We start from the raw sequence: 14,264 nt of genomic DNA, 5'->3' as shown, positions 1-14,264 counted from the left end.
CGTAAGCGGAAGCATTTAGTAACGCGGTTGATGTAGTGAAACTTCTTCGCGATCCAACCGATCGAGTATCGAACGTACGGCACCTCCGCATTCAGCACACGTTCAGCTCGTTGACGTCCTCGCCTTCTTGATCCAGCAAGATGTCGAAGTAGTGGATGAATTCCGGCAGCATGACAGTGTGGTGACAGTGATGGTGAAGCTATATCTGCACGGCTTCCCCTAAGCACTACGAAAATATGACCGAGGGACTAAACTGTGGAGGGGGGCACCGCACACGGGTAAGCAATTGTCGTGGTTATGTCCGGCGTCCCCCTCCCACATATATATAGGTGGGGGAGGAGGGAGCAGCCAAGGAGGCACCCCAAGTAGGCCGAATCCTACTTGGGGTCCTTCCCTAGTGGCGCCCCCCTACCATATTTGTCGGATGGGAAAGGAAAGGGGGAGAGGAAAGGAAGGGGGAGGTCAACTCCCCCTTTCCTTCTCTACCCAAGGGTTGCGGCCTAGAAGGGGCACGCTAGCCCCTTGTGGGCTGGTGTGTCCCCCCCCCCCTTGGCTCATATGGCCCATTAACCTCCTGGGGTGTCCGGAACCCCTTCCGGTGACCTGATTTCTACCCGGTACATCCCGAAACTCTTCCAGTGTCCAAATACCATCGTCCTATATATCAATATTTACCTCCGGACCATTCCGGAGCTCCTCGTCATGTCCATGATCTCATCCGGGACTCCGAAAAACATTCGGTCGCCAAATCATACAACTCATATAACACTATATCGTCAATGAACGTTAAGCGTGCGGACCCTATGGGTTCGAGAACTATGTAGTCATGACCGAGACACTTCTCTGGTCAATAACAAATAGCGGAACCTGGATGCCCATATTGGCTCCTACATATTCTAGGAAGATCTTTATCAATCGAACCGTTATGACAACATATGTAATTCCCTTTGTCCACCGGTATGTTACTCGCCCGAGATTCGATCGTTGGTATGTTCATATGTAGTTCAATCTCGTTACTGGCAAGTATCTTTACTCATTCTGTAATACATCATCTTGCAACTAACTCATTAGTCATTTTGCTTGCAAGGCTTCTTATGATGTGTATTACTGAGAGGGCCCAGAGATACCTCTGCGATACTCGGAGTGACAAATCCTAATGTCCATCTAGGCCAAATCAACAAACACCTTTAGAGATACCTGTAGAGCATCTTTATGATCACCCAGTGATGTTGTGACGTTTGATAGCACACAAGGTATTCCTCCGCTATCTGGGAGTTGCATAGTCTCATAGTCAAAGGAATATGTATTTGACATTAAGAAATCAATAGCAATAAACTGAACGATCAATATGCTAAGATAACATATGGGTCTTGTTCATCACATCATTCTCGTAATGATGATCCTGTTATCAAATGACAACACATGTATATGGTTAGGAAACCTTAACCATCTTTGATCAACGAGCTAGTCTAGTAGAGGCTTACCAGGGACACAGTATTTGTTTATGTATTCACACATGTATTTAAGTTTCCTATCAATACAATTATAGCATGAATAATAAACCTTTATCATGAATAAGGAAATATAAAATCACAACTTTATTATTGCCTCTAGGGCATATTTCCTTCAGTCTCCTACTTGCACTAGAGTCAATAATCTAGATTACATTGTAATGAATCTAACACCCATGGGGTCTTGGTGCAGATCATGTTTCGCTCGTGGAAGAGGCTTAGTCAAGGGGTCTGCTACATTCAAACCCATATGTATTTTCCAAACTTCTATGTCTCCATCCTTGACCTTTTCACGAATGGAGTTGAAGCGTCTCTTGATGTGTTTAGTCCTCTTGTGAAACCTGGATTCCTTCGCCAAGGCAATTGCTCCAGTGTTGACACAAAAGATTTTCATTGGACCCAATGCACTGGTATTACACCCAGATCGGATATGAACTCCTTCATCCAAACTCCTTCATGTGTTGCTTCCGAAGCAGTTATGTATTCAGCTTCACACATAGATCCCGCCACGACACTTTGCTTGGAACTGCACCAACTGACAACTCCACCATTCAATACAAATATGTATCTGGTTTGTGACTTAGAGTCATCCGGATCAGTGTCTAAGCTAGCATCGACGCAACCATTTACGACGAGCTCTTCGCCACCTCCATAAACGAGAAATATATCGGTGGTCCTTTTCAGGTACTTCAGGATGTTCTTGACTGTTGTCCAGTGATCCACTACTCCTGGGTTACTTTGGTACCTCCCTGCCAAACTTATGGCGAGGCACACATCAGGCCTGGTACACATCATAGCATACATGATAGAACCTATGGTTGAGGCATAGGGAATGACTTTCATTTTCTCTCTATCTTCTCCAGTGGTCGGGCTTTGAGTCTGACTCAATTTCAAACCTTGTAACAAAGGCAAGAACCCTTTCTTTGACTGATCCATTTTGAACTATTTCAAAACTTTATCAAGGTATGTGTTTTGTGGAACTCCTATTAAGCGTCTCGATCTATCCCTATAGATCTTGATGCCCAATATATAAGCAGCTTCACCAAGGTCTTTCATCGAAAAATTCTTATTCAAGTATCCTTTATGCTATCCAGAAATTCTATATCATTTCTGATCAACAATATGTCATCCACATATAATATCAGAAATGCTACAGAGCTCCCACTCACTTTCTTGTACATACAGGTTTCACCATAAGTTTGTATAAAACCATATGCTTTGATCACCTCATAAAAGCATATATTCTAACTCCGATATGCTTGCAACAGTCCATAGATGGATCGCTGGAGCTTGCACACTTTGTTAGCACCTTTAGGATTGACAAAACCTTTTGGTTGCATCATATACAACTCTTCTTTAGGAAATCCATTCAGGAATGCAGTTTTGACATCCATTTGCCAGATTTCATAATTATAAAATGTGGCAATTGCTAACATGATGCGGACTGACTTAAGCATCGCTACGGGTGAGAGGGTCTCATCATAGTCAACTCCTTTAACTTGTCGAAAACCTTTTGCAACAATTCGAGCTTTGTCGATGGTGACATTAACCATCAGCGCCAATCTGCTTCTTGAAGATCCATTTATTCCCAATGGCTTTCCGATCATCGGGCAAGTCCACCAAAGTCCACACTTAGTTTCATACATGGAACCTATCTCAGATTTCATGGCCTCAAGCCATTTATCAGAATTTGGGCTCATCATAAATTCTTCATAGTTCGTAGGTTTGCCATGGTCTAATAACATGACTTCTAGGACAGGACTGTCATACCACTCTGGTGCGGAACGTGCTTTGGTCGACCTATGAGGTCCAGTAGTAAATTGATCCAAAGTTTCATGACCATCATCATTACCTTCCTCTCTAGTTGGTTTAGGCATCACGGGAAAAGATTTCTCTAATGTGCTACTTTCCAATTCGAGAGAAGGTACAATCATCTCATCAAGTTCTATTTTCCTCCCACTCACTTCTTTCGAGAGAAACTCATGCTCTAGAAAGGACCCATTCTTGGCAACAAAGATCTTGCTTTCGGATCTGTGGTAGAAGGTGTACCCAATTGTTTCCTTAGGGTATTCTATGAAGACACACTTCTCCGATTTGGGTTCGAGCTTATTAGGCTGAAGCCTTTTGACATAAGTGTCGCAACCCCAAACTTTAAGAAACGACAGATTAGGTTTCTTGCCAAACCACAGTTCATACAGTGTCATCTCAACGGATTTAGACGGTGCCCTATTTAACATGAATGCAGCTGTCTCTAATGCATAGCCCCAAAACGATAGTGGTAAATTGGTAAGAGACAGCATAGAACGCACCATATCCAATAAAGTATGGTTATGACGTTCAGACACACCATTACACTGTGGTGTTCCTGGTGGTGTAAGTTGTGAAACAATTCCACATTGTTTTAGATGAAGGCCAAACTCGTAACACAAATATTCGCCTCCGTGATCAGATCATAGAAACTTTATTTTCTTGTTACGATGATTCTCCACTTCACTCTGAAATGCTTTGAACTTTTCAAATGTTTCAGACTTGTGTTTCATCAAGTAGATATACCTGTACCCACTTAAATCATCTGTGAAGGTCAGAAAATAACGATACCCTCCATGTGCTTCAACACTCATCGGACCGCATACATTGATATGTATTACTTCCAATAAGTCATTAGCTCACTCCATTGATCAGGAGAACGGAGTTTTAGTCATCTTGCCCATGAGGCATGGTTCGAAAGTATCAAGTGATTCCAAAAGTCCATCCGCATGGAGTTTCTTCATGTGCTTTACACCAATATGACCTAAACGGTAGTGCCACAAATATGTTGCACTATCATTATCAACTTTGCATCTTTTGGCATCAATATTATGAATATGTGTATCACCAAGATCGAGATTCAACAAGAATAGATCATTCATCAAGGGTGCATGACCATAAAAGATATTACTCATATAAATAGGACAACCATTATTCTCCGATTTAAATGAATAACCGTCTCACAATAAACAAGATCCAGATATAATGTTCATTATTAATGCTGGCACCAAATAACAATTATTGAGGTCTAAAACTAACCCGAAAGGTATATGTAGAGGTAGCGTGCCGACGGTGATCACATCGACCTTGGAACCATTCCCGACGCGCATCATCACCTCGTCCTTGGCCAGTCTCTGTTTATTTCGCATCTCCTGTTTCAAGTTACAAATATGAGCAATCGAACCAATATCAAATACCCAGGCGCTACTACGAGCATTAGTAAGGTAAACATCAATAACATGTATATCAAATATACCTTTGTTCACTTTGCCATCCTTCTTATCCGCCAAGTATTTGTGGCAGTTCCACTTCCAGTGACCACTCCCTTTGCAGTAGAAGTACTCAGTTTCAGGCTTGGGTCCAGCTTTGGGTTTCTTCCTGGGAGTGGAAACTTGCTTGCCATTCTTCTTGAAGTTCCCATTCTTTCCCTTGCCATTTTTCTTGAAACTAGTGGTCTTGTTAACCATCACCACTTGATGCTCCTTCTTGATTTCTACCTCTTCAGCCTTAAGCATTGCGAAGAGCTCATGAATCGTTTTATTCACCCCTTGCATATTATATTTCATCACGAAACCTTTGTATCTTGGTGGCAGTGATTGAAGAACTCTGTCGATAACACTATCAACTGGAAGTTCAACTCCCAGTTGAGTCAAGTGGTAATGATACCCAGACATTTTGAGTATGTGTTCAAGGACAGAACTGTTCTCCTCCATCTTGCTGCTATAGAACTTGTTGGAGACTTCATATCTCTCAACCAGGGCATTTGCTTGAAATATTAACTTCAACTCTTGAAACATCTCATGTGCTCCATGACATTCAAAACGTCTTTGAAGTCCCGATTCTAAGCTATAAAGCATGGCATACTGAACTATTGAGTAGTCATCAGACTGAGCCTGCCAGACGTTCATAACATCTGTAGTAGCTGTTGTAGTAGGTCTGTCACCTCGCGGTGCATCAAGGTCATAATTCTTCTGTGCAGCACTGAGGATAATACTCAAATTACGGACCCAGTCCGTGTAGTTGCTACCATCATCTTTCAACCTAGCTTTCTCTAGGAACGCATTAAAATTCAGGGGGAACGGTAGCACGGGCCATTAATCTACAACATAGATATGCAAAACTATTAAGACTAAGTTCATGATAAATTAAGTTCGATTAATCAAATTACTTAAGAAATCCCACTTGAATAAACATCCCTCAAGTTATCTAAGTGATACATGATCCGAATCAACTAACTCATGTTCGATCATCACGTGAGATGGGGTAGTCATCAATGGTGAACATCTCTATGTTGATCATATCTACTATATGACTCACATTCGATCTTTCGGTCTCCAGTGTTCCAAGACCATGTCTGTACATGCTAGGCTCGTCAAGTTTAACCCAAGTATTCTGCATGTGCAAAATTGTCTTACACCCGTTGTATGTGAACATAGAGTCTATCACACCTGATCATCACGGGGTGCTTTGAAAGGACGGGGAACACTTTTATCTTGAAATTTAGTGAAGGGATCATCTTATAGTGCTACCACCGTTCTAAGCAAAGTAAGATGCATAAAGTATAAACATCACATGCAATCAAAATATGTGACATGATATGGCCATCATCATCTTGTGCTTTTGATCTCCATCTCCAAAGCATCGTCATGATCTCCATCGTCACCGGCTCGAAACCTTGATCTCCATCAACCGGGTTGTCTCGCGAACTATTGCTTCTACAACTATTGCTAACGCATAGCGATAAAGTAAAGCAATTACATGGCGCTTGCATTTCATACAATAATTAAGAGACAACCCTAAGGCTCCTTCCGGTTGTCGATATTAGAAAACATGATCATCTCATACATCAACATATATCACATCATATCTTGATCATATCACATCACAACATGCCCTGTAAAAACAAGTTAGATGTCCTCTACTTTGTTGTTGCAAGTTTTACGTAGTTGTTACGGGCTTATAGCAAGAATCGTTCTTAACTACGCAAAAACCACAACGGTGATTTATCAAGTTTGCTGTTTTAACCTTCTTCAAGGACCGGCCGCAGTCATATTTGATTCAACTAAAGTAGGAGAAACACACACCCGCCAAGCACCTTTTATGCAAAACTAGTTGCACGTCAGTCGGTGGAACCGGTCTCATGTGCGTGGACATGTAAGGTTGGTCTGGGCCGCTTCATCCCATAATACCGTTGAATCAAAATAAGACGTTGGTGGTAAGCAGTATGACTATCACCGCCCACAACTCTTTGTGTTCTACTCGTGCATATCATCTACGCATAGACCTGGCTCGGATGCCACTGTTGGGAAATGTTGCATGGAAAACAAAAAAAATCTACGCACACGCATGCAAGATCTATCCATGGATATGCATAGCAACGAGAGGGGAGAGTGTGTCTACATACCCTCATAGACCGTAAGCGAAAGCGTTTAGTAACGTGGTTGATGTAGTCGAACTTCTTCGCGATCCAACCGATCGAGTACCGAATGTACAACACCTCCACGTTCAGCACACTTTCAGCTTGGTGACGTCCTCGCCTTCTTGATCCAGCAAGACGGCGAAGTAGTGGATGAGTTCCGATAGCACGATGGTGTGGTGACAGTGATGGTGAAGCTATCTCCACAGGGCTTCGCCTAAGCACTACAGAAATACGACTGTGAGACTAAACTATGGAGGGGGGGCGCCGCACACAGCTAAGCAATTGTCGTGGTTATGTGTGGCGCCGCCCTCCCACAAATTTAGATACATCAAAACTGAGCACCTTTCCAGCCCTCTCAGGCTATTAGCACTTTCAGTCTTTGGATCATCAGTTTTGGGCGTTTTCGGCCGTCAGATTTACTCTTAATCCCGCTTGGAATCATTGTGTTTGCTAAAATTGAGTGTTTCCTTGCTGGGCCGCTGCTCCGGTGACTATTTTGGATGTCTGGTGTGAAATTGGGCCTGATGGGCTTCTACGAGTCTCCTTTCGTGCAGCCACACCCCATGACGCTCCTTTCGTCTCTCTGACTCTCGCCCACGACCTACCCTCGCCAACCCTAGGTGTGCCGCCACCGCCATGTCTTCATCTCGCAACCCCTCAACTGCCCCGTGGGAGCGGCATCTCCGTCTACGCCTACTCACCGTTGTCCTCTTTCTCCGGTATTCCCTAAAGGTAGCAGGGAGCATCTTTTTATTGAGTCGGCGATGAGCTCCATCCCCAAATTAGTGGCGCACTACATCCCTGAAGCATGTGTCCGAGTTCCCCAAATCAGTGGCGCACTACATCCCTGAAGCATGTGTCCGAGTTTTGAAGCCATATTTGGAGTTCTCGGGCGCGCCGTCGCCAGATCCACCATGTCGAGCAACCAGTCGGAGGTACGTACAGATATCTGACCAGTTTCAATTGGGGGCCTCTCGGTTGGGAGGGGCTCAGGGCGTGCGTCATGTTGAGGGTCTGGAATGGCTATAAAGATAGGTTCATGCAGATTTGCCTGGGAGATGATCACTTAATCTGTAAAATTTGATGGTGCCCGCTCGGAGTTCATGCAGATTTGCTTCCTCATGTGTAGTTATAAGTTATTTGTTCACAAACGTCCAGCTGCTGTAGTTGATGCTTGGTTATTGCAGTCCATATGTTAACTCTAAATTGGACAATTGACTCAGTAAAACTACTTTTTGTTTGACTGTATCTTCAGCAAGGGTACTCTTATTTCATGACGCTATACTGAACCACTAGTTTGTTGCTCAAGATGTACTATAGACTCTTAATTGTGATTATTTTGAAGCAAATTTCATGTCTGCTACTTATGGAAATTTAGATAATCGTAGGCTTTTCAGAAGCTTTCGACCCTAGAAAGAAGGCTCTTAAGAAGCTGCACTACATGAATATGCGGATATTACATGTATGTTTTTCTTTTTTAAAATTTCCGATGCTTATGCATCATCCATGTAAGTAGTTAGCATGTATGGAAGATAATATATGTTTTGATCCGTCGAGAGGTGCTTTTTCACTCCCATTCCATTTCGGCTTCGCCTCCAAAATATTTCATTGCTTCTTGCACATCTTGGCTACTTGATTTCTGTAACTTTTTGCAGTTTCATTTCATATTTTCATGTAAGATGTGTTCTACATTAAGTTCTTTATTTTTTGGCTTCATTACATTGTAATCTCATGTTTTTTTGCCATTAAAATAGTAGCCACCTTTTACAATGGAACTAGACACTCTTTTCTCATTTTACAAATGATTTTACCTGATATAATGTAGTACACATTTTTGCAGGAACTATTGTAGGACATGCCAGAAGAGTACAAATCAATGTAAGATGCCATGAGAAACCAAGAGAGGGAATTAAAAACATGTGATAAACATAAGAAAAAGAGGACATAGAGTAGTGGTCTTTAAAAGCACTATTGCATAGATAGGATGATGTTTACCTACAACCACCGTATTCTGTGTATATGTGAATTTCAATCTCTGCCAACTTACAAGTGGTTCAATATAAGAATATGAGGGTGTATAACCAGGATAACAGGATAATATGCCATGGTGGACCACACTAGCTTATCCAAGTGCTCTGAGATATTAGCGTATGCCTGAGCTTTGCCTCGTATGAAGTCCATCACAATTGAACACAGTTCAGTTTTTTTTTTAACTTACAGGCTTACAGCTACTAACTTTATCTTATCCACTCCATTTTCTTGCAAACTAGGTTGAGAAAGGCATGATGTTCTCCGTTGTGTATTCTAAATGGGTTGCTGTGGTGGATGGAGTAGCACGACTTCGATTTCTTTGCTTGCCAAAGAAAAAAAGAATCGCACATTTTCAAAACTTGAGACATTGAGCTTGCGGAACACTTTTCAATTTGTATTCAACCCATGACACAGTATGAGCATGGCCATTTTAACAATAAGTATTTCTCTTAAATATACTCCTTTGTTGGTTTGCAGTTATAATGTGGAGGGTATTTTCCTCTGATGCAACCATACATTGTTAACACATGTATATCATGTGCCAATTGTGATTATTTATCCATTTATTTATTTACTGGCTGCATCCGTGTTTTTCACATCTTTTGTTAACATAGTTTACTACTCCCTCCATTCCATATCAAGTGTTGTTGATTTAGTATGGAGGGAGTACTTTGCAAGAATAAAGTCTATAGTTCTACATTAGTTCTGCCTAAAGTAAGATGGAGTACATTAGTTTGAGATTAACCTAATGTGATTATGTTACTGTTATACGTGACAACCTTAGCGCAACTGCCTAATACATTAGCATAAGATATCCTTTTCCAATTACTAAATGATACAACATATCTTTATGTAATTGAGTTCCTTTGTTTCATTTATCTTATATCTGTGAGAATACTATCAGTTGTCACAACTGCCTGATACATTAGCATAAGAATATCCCTTTTCGATTACTGAATGATATACTTTATGTAATTGAATTTCTATGTTCCATTTATCTTATATTTATGAGAATCCCAACCATTCCAACAAAAAAGTAGACGGGCGCAGTAACGTGCGCCATCGATGATCTAGTATATATATATATAGGTGGGGGCGAGGAGGGAGCAGCCAAGGAGGTGCCCCAAGTAGGCTGAATCCTACTTGGGGTCCTTCCCTAGTGGCGCCTGAGGGAGTCCTGGACTAAGGGGTCCTTGGACGTCCGGCCTGTTATCCATGGGTCGGATTGATGGGCTGTGAAGACATGAAGACCGAAGACTGCACCGTGTCTGGATTGGACTCTACTTGGCATGGAAGGCAAGCTTGGCGACCGAAGATTCCTTCTTATGTAACCGACTCCATGTAAACCCTAGATCCCCTCGGTGTCTATATAAACCGAAGGGGATAGTCCGGAAAGGACGACGCATATACTCATTACCATACCCACATAGGCTAGACTCCTAGGGTTTAGCCATACGATATCGTGGTAGATCAACTCTTGTAATGCTCATATTCATCAAGATCAATTAAGCAGGAAGTAGGGTATTACCTCCATAGAGAGGGCCCGAACCTGGGTAAACATCGTGTCCCCCCGTCTCCTGTTACCATCGATCCTAGACGCGTAGTTCGGGACCCCCTACCCGAGATCCTCCAGTTTTGACACCGACATTGGTGCTTTCATTGAGAGTTCCACTATGTCGTCGACAAGAGGCTCGATGGCCCCTTCAATCATCAATAATGACGTTGTCCAAAGAGGAACCTTCCTTCCTGGACAGATCTTCGTATTCGGCGGCTTCGTACTGCGGGCCAGCTTACTTGGCCATCTGGAGCAGATCGACAGCTACGCCCCTGGCAATCAGGTCGGATTCAGAAGCTTGAACTACATCGCGGATATCCATGGAGACTTGATCTTCAAGGGATTTGAGCCTGCAGTGATCGCTCCCCCTCATCCCGATGAACGTGACTTAAATCTGTCATCGGATCACACCCAGGAGATGGTTCCTGCGGCTGCAACAACCTTAGAGCCAAAGCAGATCGAGCCATCCGAGGCCTCAGGGGGTGTTTGTTTCCAGGGACCTTTTGTGTAGGGACTAGAAAAAGTCCCTCTTAGAGACTTTTTTACCAAACGGGAGGGACTTTTTAGGGACTAAACTAGGCATTTGGGACTAAATGAAGAAGACTCTCAAGGAGGGTCTTTTTGGGACTTTTTGGGACTTTTCCAACAATGCCCCTCCATGCACTCATTGGCCCGCCACCCCATGGTGTTGTTTGATTGTTATTTTCTATATACTAGGGGCAATATGGTCATTTAATAACCTCTAGGAAGGGACTAGGGACTTTTTAGTCTCTGGAAACAAACAGGGAGGGACTTTTTAGGGACTAGGGACTTTTTAGTTGGGACTAGAAAAAGTCCTGGGACTAGAGAACCAAACACCACTTCAGAGTTCGCGGAGTTGGAGCTGCACATGGACTCGACGCCCTGCAGCATTCGCTTTAACAGAACTTCGGACTCGTCTCTGGCTATAAGTTCTGGACTGTGTACACCCACGGACACCGAGTTAGATCGGTTATCGATCTTCGAGTTCAGCGCCGCGGACGTCTTCAAGCACTCGCCTTTGGGTGACATGCTAAAATCTTTTAAGAATTTGTCCTTGGAGAAGGACTCATAGCCGAACTGTGTCCGGTTCGAGCTAGAGATGGATGATGAGGAATTTTGCTTCCCACCCGCCACCCACCTCATAGCCACCGTCGATGATTTAACCGACATACTTGACTATGGCTCCGTAGACATCGACGGTGTGGACGACGATGCTGACAAATAGCAAGGCCAAGACCCACCATTCACTGGATGTTGGACGGCTACCTCTTCATACGACGTGTACATGGTTGATACACCTAAAGGATCTGGCGACGACAAAGAAGAGCCAGATGTGAATAAAACCTCCGAGACACAGCCCAAGTGTCGGCGGCCCAAACGCCGCCCCAAGCCCCGCCGCTCAAAGGAAGGAAACACTGGCACCGGAGAGAATAGTACCCCGGGCGACGCCGAAAACAATGAAGACCCTGTCGGGGCTACATCCGAACAGGAACACAACAGCAGGCAAGACAACCCTGACGAACAGGCCATAGAAGATAACTCGGGGGACGATAGTTACCATCCACCCTATGAGGAGGAGACAAGCCTTGGCAACGAAGACTTCATCATGCCTGAGGATCCTCTCAAGCAGGAGCGCTTTAAGCTTCAGCTCATAGCCACTGCAAGGAGCCTGAAAAAGAAACAACAGCGTCTTCAAGCCGAACAGGACCTGCTCGTCGACAGATGGACTGATGTCCTGACAGCCGAGGAATATGGCCTCAACCGCCTAGCCAAGAGCTACCCGAAACGCAGACTGCTACCTCAATTCGATGAGGAGGCGCTGGAGCACATATCTCCCTCGCGTAATGCGGACCGACCACCACGTGGTCAGGACAGGGCGGCCGAACGGCCACCTCGCAGTCGGGATAAAGCGGCAACTCAGGCCGAACAGCTGACCGCCCACCACCCCACCGTAATAAAGACGGAGAAGTCTGGAGTCATATGTACGACCTCCGACAGACACTGGACAGTAAAGCAGGACACACAAGATCGATCTATGGATCACGAGGACGTGCTTCTAGGCACGACGACGGCCACCTATTCGGATGTGACAAACCTAATCACGCTCAGGCCGAATATAGCAGACGGACTCCCTCGGAGGTCCGCCATGATGCGGCCCGATACAGATGCGCCGCACACCCGATGTGCTTCACAGATGAAGTATTGGATCATGAATTCCCCGAGGGGTTCAAGCCCATCAATATCGAATCATACGATGGCACAACTGATCCTGCAGTATGGATTGAGGATTTCATCCTCCACATCCACATGGCCCAAGGAAACGACCTCCACGCCATCAAATACCTCTCATTAAAGCTCAAAGGACCAGCTCGGCACTGGTTAAATAGCCTGCCTGAGAACTCCATCGGCAGCTGGGAAGACTTGAAAGAGGCTTTCCTCGACAACTTCCAAGGAACTTATGTCCGGCCACCAGACGCCGATGACCTAAGCCACATAGTTCAACAACCTGGAGAATCAGCCAGAAAATTCTGGAGTAGGTTCCTAACCAAGAAGAACCAGATCGTTGACTGTCCGGATGCCGAGGCCCTAGCAGCCTTTAAACACAGCATCCGTGACGAATGGCTAGCACGCCACCTCGGACAAGAAAAACCAAAGTCAATGGCAGCCCTTACGGCACTCATGACCCGCTTTTGCGCAGGCGAGGACAGCTGGCTGGCTCGTAGCAAAAACAGAGCCAGCGAGGCAGGCCCCACCAAGGCCAAGAACAGCACCGGCAAGCTCCAGCGCAATAGACACAAACGCCGAAGCAATGGCGACAACACCGAGGACACCATAGTCAACGCCGGATTTAGTGGCTCCAAGTCCGGCCAACGGAAGAAGCCCTACAAAAGAAATAATGAAGGACCTTCCAGCTTGGACCGCATACTCGACCGTCCGTGCCAAATTCATGGCACCCCGGATAAGCAAGCCAATCATACCAACAGGGACTGTTGGGTCTTCAAGCAGGCTGGCAAGTTAAATGCCGAAAATAAAGAAAAGGGGTCACAAAGTGAGGACGATGATGAAGAGCCCCGGCAGCAGAACACCGGGGGACAGAATGTTGGAAATATGCCCTAGAGGCAATAATAAAAGCATTATTATTATATTTCCTTGTTCATGATAATTGTCTTTATTCATGCTATAATTGTGTTATTCGGAAATCGTAATACATGTGTGAATAATAGACACCAACATGTCCCTAGTAAGCCTCTAGTTGACTAGCTCATTGATCAACAGATAGTCATGGTTTCCTGACTATGGACATTGGATGTCATTGATAACGAGATCACATCATTAGGAGAATGATGTGATGGACAAGACCCAATCCTAAACATAGCACAAGATCGTATAGTTCGTTTGCTAGAGTTTTCCAATGTCAAGTGTCTTTTCCTTAGACCATGAGATCGTGTAACTCCCGGATACCGTATGAGTGCTTTGGGTGTACCAAATTTCACAACGTAACTGGTGACTATAAAGGTATACTACGGGTATCTCCGAAAGTGTCTGTTGGGTTGACATGGATCAAGACTGGGATTTGTCACTCCGTATGACGGAGAGGTATCACTGGGCCCACTCGGTAATGCATCATCATAATGAGCTCAAAGTGACCAAGTGTCTGGTCACGGGATCATGCATTACGGTACGAGTAAAGTGACTTGCC

Source organism: Triticum urartu, chromosome 3A, assembly GCF_056163025.1.
Source record: "Triticum urartu cultivar PI428250 chromosome 3A, HENAU_Tu73, whole genome shotgun sequence".
Taxonomy (NCBI): domain Eukaryota; kingdom Viridiplantae; phylum Streptophyta; class Magnoliopsida; order Poales; family Poaceae; genus Triticum; species Triticum urartu.
This window is presented reverse-complemented; position numbering follows the sequence as displayed.